Source organism: Strongylocentrotus purpuratus, unplaced genomic scaffold (assembly GCF_000002235.5).
Source record: "Strongylocentrotus purpuratus isolate Spur 01 unplaced genomic scaffold, Spur_5.0 spur5_scaffold_1, whole genome shotgun sequence".
In the NCBI taxonomy this organism is placed as follows: Eukaryota; Metazoa; Echinodermata; class Echinoidea; order Camarodonta; family Strongylocentrotidae; genus Strongylocentrotus; species Strongylocentrotus purpuratus.
The window spans coordinates 17,874,126-17,880,477 of NW_022145594.1; positions in this window are offsets into that span (position 1 = coordinate 17,874,126).

A 6,352-nucleotide genomic window follows, 5' to 3' on the forward strand; every position below is an offset into this window, starting at 1 on the left:
GGAAGGATGTGTTGGTGGTTTTTCACATTATCTTAACTTAATTATGATCTGTACAAAATCATTATCTCTTTTATTCCTTAAGGATCATGGCAAGTGACACATCGACTTGCTTAATCTGCAAAGGAACAGAAGGAGATAACTCTAATTTGAAGGATTTTCAAGCAAACAACTGGGACAGAGTAAAAGATGCTGCCAAACGCCGAGTATTACTTCAACATGACCAGTTTTTCAGTCAATCCGCCGAGATCAGCGCCACTGAGAAACCAGATGGCAAGTATTACCATTCAAGTTGTCTAAGTCGCTTCTGTGCCGTAAAGAAAAAGGCATCTTCATTGCATGGGTCGTCCGAACCGCCTTACAAAGTAACTCGCGCAAGTTCTAGTTATCCATTAAGCAATACAAGAGGAGTCCTTGAAGAAGAATGCCTTTTCTGTGGCCAGAAAAGGAAGAGAAAACTTCGTAAAAATGAGCCCCTCAGCCAATGTATGACCACAGATGGAAGCAGAACAATCATTCTTGCCGCGAGAAAAAAAGACGACACAAGGATTCTTGCGCTAGGAGAGGATTTAGTTGCAAAGGAGGCAAGATACCACAATTCGTGTCGACGTGAATATATAAGAGTAGAATCAACCGATGATCAAGACACGACCACCCGGAAGAAGCACACTGAGACCTTTGAGAGATTGTCACAATTCATCAAGAATGAGGTAATCGTAAACAAAACTCCTATGCTGGCTTCAGACCTTTTCCATTTATACAAGGAGGAATTCTTGTCACTTGGAGGGAACAGAGAAGATATCGACAGATATACTGTGCAAGGCCTGGTAACGAAGATAAAAGAGCGGTTTAAAGATATTACCGTTGACAAACAAGCAAACAAAGCTGGAAATGTCATCTTCCATTCGTCATTGTCATCTACAGAAGCGTTTGCTAGGTTGACAGGAATCAGTGAGAAGGTTGAGGCAATCAGGTGTGCCGCAATGGTTTTGCGCACCGAGATTCTCGGAATGCCCCCGACTAAAACTCCGTCACCGACATCACTTCACACTCTGAAGGAAAATGCCCCTATGATTCCCGATCTGATTTTATTTTTCTTCCGTACCCTTGTCGGTGGATTACAGGCAGACACAGGAGTAGAATCAAGTCGTGATGTCGTTGGGAGAAAAGCAATGGCTTTGTCATCGGATGCCATTTTTAACTGCAGTCGAGGGAATGTCAAGCCATGGAAGCATCAAACCATCGGGTTGGGATTAGGAGCACTGACAGGATCAAAGACCTTAATTACCATTATGAATCGCTTTGGACATTGCATCAGCTACGATGAGGTGAAGGGACTTGAGACAGAAATTGCCTACACATGCTCCAACTGTGATAGGGAAACCCCAGCAGGCCTTCATTTGCTAGATGCATTAGGAACAGGTAAGAATGATTATTATGATGATGAATATCATAAAAGCAATTATACTACTATACTGCTCCTACTTTTGCTACTGTTATTTATAATGGTAATAAGAATAATGATTATATTGATGATAATAATAATGAAGATGATGATGATAATATCAATATTTCTCAGCATTGTCAATATATGTAATTTTTAATTATCATTTCAGGATTAGCATGGGATAACTACGACGTCAATACAGAGACCCTTGATGGTAAAGACACTCTTCACGCAACGGTGGGAATATGCTACCAAAACGAGCTGCCTTCAGAGCCAGTCCCCGAACCATCAGATTCTAAGTCACCCGGGACACTTTCTGGGCGGAAAAGAAAGAGCTTCGGCGGGAAGGAAAAGAAGATTCCACCGTTCTACACGTCGCTAAAACAGGCAAAATTCAAGCTTGGTCCATCAACCACCATGACTGCGTGCACTGAGATAGTGCAAAAGGAGAAAGCAAAGATTCAGCAGGAGAAGTTGGATTTCACGTGGCTCCTTCAATCTTCAACAAAGAAGTTGCCCCTTCATACTGGCTTTTTCTCCCAATATGTGACGGATAGCCTCCCTAGAACTACGATAGCTTATATGGACCCCATCTCTCAGCCCCCGACAAGAAACGACGTAGTACAAGAAACGATGATGCGTTCTGTAAAAGTTTCGCAGGAGACGAAACAGGGATATGCGGTCGTTACCTATGACCTTGCTGTAGCTCTGAAGGCATATTCCATTCAAGCCCTGCAAGCGCCAACCTTTGATAAGGTCATAGTAATGCTTGGCAACTTTCATCTAGAGCTTGCGTATTTCGGAGCCCTAGGAACCTACTTGGCTGAATCAGGGATAGAATATCTCCTCACCGAGGCTGGTGTCCTGGCCGAAGGATCCCTTGCTGGTTTCATGAAGGGCAAGTTCTACAACAGGTGTACGAGACTCCATCAAGTTCTGGCTGCTGTGATGGAACAATCATTGCTGTCCAGATACATAGAAACATTGGAAGACGCAGACCGATCTCTGGTAAATGATGTGGTATCTGACAGTGACACCAGCGTCGAACACTGCCAACTTCTTGCAGACAATGCTGCACTGAATGATCTCCAAGAGAAATACGAGCGCTTCTTTCAGGATGTCATTGCTGGAAAGCATGGAGGCACAGCAGCATATTGGGCCATCTATGTCTACCTCATCAATAGAGTGTATCGAGATCTTCAGCGCGCCGTACGGACGAATGATGTTGATAGATACATCCAGATCCTCCCAGAGGTGATCGACGTGTTCTTTGCTTTGAACCGGCCAAATTATGCAAGATGGGGATCCCTTTTTCTCAACAAGCTTCAGAATATGGATCCCAAAGCACGCGAGATTCTAGAGGCAGGAGGCATGTCCATTCGGCGCACGAAGAAATCCTATTCAAGATGCGCAGTTGACTTGACCTTGGAGCAGACCGTAAACAGGGATGCTTCTTCTCCCACGAAAGGCATAGCAACTTTCACTAATTCACACAGTGCTTTCAGAAGATGGGCTATTACTCTCTCACAACGAAGTATGGCACTTACAGCACTTCGTGAACTGGTCAGTCTTCACCAAGGGGAAGAATCAATGAATCAGCTGACAAAACGGAGAATCGAACGGGATGATGCTGACAAGAAAGCTATAACACATACATTGACCAACACATGCAACCCATTTTCCACTGGCTCTCCTGCTGAGCTCATCAATGTTTCATCAGGAAGAACTGCAAAGGATGCAACGAGTGCATTTCTCCTTTCAACACTTGAACGAGGAAAACATCTTCGACTCGCCTTTCAAGATGAATGTGCAGCTGATACTTCACGGTTTCTGAAGCCAGTAACACGGATCAAGATGTTAAACTTCGCAGCAGAAAACGCCAAGAGATCCAAGACGGCAGTACGGAGAGTGAACGCAGCTGAGGGAGCCAGGGATGTCTTTGGGCGAATGTTAGCTGTTGCCGCTGATTCAACTGATGCACTTGACCTACAGCACATTCTCAGCTTCCCACTCACAGAAGTGCCTCTTTCACTTGCCCATAGTGATGGGACTCCCCTAAAGACGGAGAAGGCAGCTTTGACAAGAAAACTTGAATGCAAACAGGAAGCAGCGCTGTTGCCTACAAATCTCCCCGTGATCTCAGCTAGTGTGATTGATGGTGGTATCATCATTCATGAAACCGTTCTCCAACATAGCAAATCAACATACGGAATCATGGCCAAGGATCTTCTGGAAAGGGTTTGTTCGAGTCGCGGAGAGCAAATACACCTAGTGCTAGACAAGTACCAGTCACCTTCCATCAAAGACCCAGAGCGAAATCTACGTCAATCTACCTCTCAGCTATTCATCATAACTGGACCTGATCAGGCCCAGCGTCAGAGTGGCATAGAATTACTCAGGAGTAGTTCATTCAAGGAAGAATTCGCCAAGTTTGTTATGGAAGAATGGAGGAAGCCAGAGTACGCAGCAATAGTCGGGAGAAAAACGCTGTATGTGTCCCACGGCGGAGCTTGTATTGAACTGAAAAGTAATGGGGACAATCAACTTGAGATAGATCAGCCAAGTTCCTTCCAATGTCACCACGAAGAGGCGGATACTCTCATAGCTTTCCATGCAAGGGAGATTTCAGACGGCAACATCCTTGTCAGGTCGAGTGATACAGACGTCTTTATTATCCTGCTTGGGCTCTGTGGGAGGTCAACAGGGATGAACATCATAATGGACTATGGTTCTGGCAATAACAGGAGATACATTGATGTCTCAAATGTAGCTGCCCTTCAAGAAAATAAACAACCCGGTTCAACAGAAGCACTGATCGGTCTCCATGCCCTGACTGGATGTGACTTTACCTCGTGTTTCTTCAGAAAGGGGAAGATGAAGCCCCTACAAAAGATGGAAGCCAGTACCACCCACATGCAAGCGCTTCGATCACTAACAAGCGAGGAGGTTGATGTCCCAGCTATTACATCTTTCGTTTGCTCGTTATATGGCTGTGTAACATCCGACATAAACGAGGCCAGATGCAAAGCTTTCAAACGGATAAGCAGCGGAGGTGAGAAGGGCCCTCTTGCAAAGTTGAAGAAAATAAACTGTTCTTCTCTCCCCCCATGTGCAAAGACACTTGGTAACCATATCAAAAGAGCCCACTATGTTGCCAGAATGTGGAAGAGGGCTGACCAGGCGGAGCCAACCGGTGGATCCCGTCCTTTGGACTTTGGCTGGAAATCAACTAACAACTGCTTCGAACCAGAGTGGTACCCAGGAAGTGCAGTCCCAGAGTCTCTCACAGGTTCACCTACCACACCTACAGAAGATGATGACAGCGTCCAGGATGAGGAGGAATCAGACGATGCTTGGAGTGAGGAAAGTGATGAGAGCGATGTCGGAGTCAGCGATGAAGAAGACTCGTAATGCAAGATGCTATCCGTGAAACATGTCATTGCACATCTCAAATTTGATACATATGTTTTAAATTCATGACGAAGCATTTCTGACACATGTATAGGCCTGGTGAATAGAAATTACACAACTGTTCACAAAAAAAAGTGATGAAGATGATGATCATTGTTCCAAATTTACAAATTTTAGCTTGAAGGACTGGCATAATATTGAGGGTCTTCCTTATTCTCATAGGGCCAACTTGTGTCCAATGCTTCTACCTTATCTTCTGGAATTATGAGGTAACATAAATAAAACAAATTCTTTACTATTTTTTATACATGTGGTATACCTATACAGCATGAGTCAGAAAAAAAAATCCCACATTTTTTGAAATAATACTGAATTGAAATAGTAAAAAAAAAACTTACTCACTCTGTATAATGGAGGATGTAAAAAGAAATAGGTCCATAACACCATATTACAATTAAAGTGAGGATTACACGTACATGGGTGAAATAGAATGGAAAAGTGTTAAGATGAATAGGATTTTTTTAAACAGTTTGCACTGCTCTTCCACAACATTCTGTTTTGAATCGCTACAGTAAAAGAAAATACAAAGAGGCATACCCATTATATCTGAATAAATATCTTCTTGGGTTAAACGAATATATTTGACTTTTATCTAGAAAAGTATAATATCAGTCATAGTGGATGTATGAGGAAGAATGACAGAGATGGTTGGGTAGCACATGAAGGGATATCGAGACCGAAATTGAGATCTATAAAGAGAGAGAGAGAGAGAGAGAGAGAGAGAGAGATAGTGGAAGGGAAAGGGGATAGAGAAGTGTGAGATAGAAAGAAAGAGAGAGAGAGAAGGGGTGGTGTTGTACGAGGAGATATAGAAAACAAGGGAAGAGATATATATACACTTGGTGAATGCTATCCTTATATATATATATATATATATATATACATGTATATAAAGGAGAAAGAGAAAGAGAGAGGGAGAGATAGGGGAGAAAGAGATGAAGTTATGAGAAAGAGAGAGAGCTTGTGTAATAAGAGAGTGAATAGTGACAGACATACCACAAAATACATTACTACATATCAGAGACACGAGATATTAGAGTATTGATACAAAATGTGCGAGGGAGAGAGGGAGAGAGAGAGAGAGGTTGATGTAATGGAAGAGAGATAGAGTGAGGTGTAGGGAGGGAGGGGGGAGGGGGATGGGGTTGAAGAGTATGTGTAAATATTATTAGTATCAATCAGTTCAGTATGATATTTTCCCCGTACAGCGCTTGTTTAAAATACCTGTTCTAATATGTCACCCCAAAACTCGAATTTTTGACCGATTTTCCTGAAAACCATGTTACTTAAATGGTCAGAAAACAACCTAAATATGCAGATATGTTTAACATCCATATATGTTCTGAAAAGCAAAGAACTTGCTCCATATGTAGGTCAAGTTCAAGAGCTATCGGGTAATTGAAAAGCTATTTAAAGTAAACTTCAATATTTGAATCC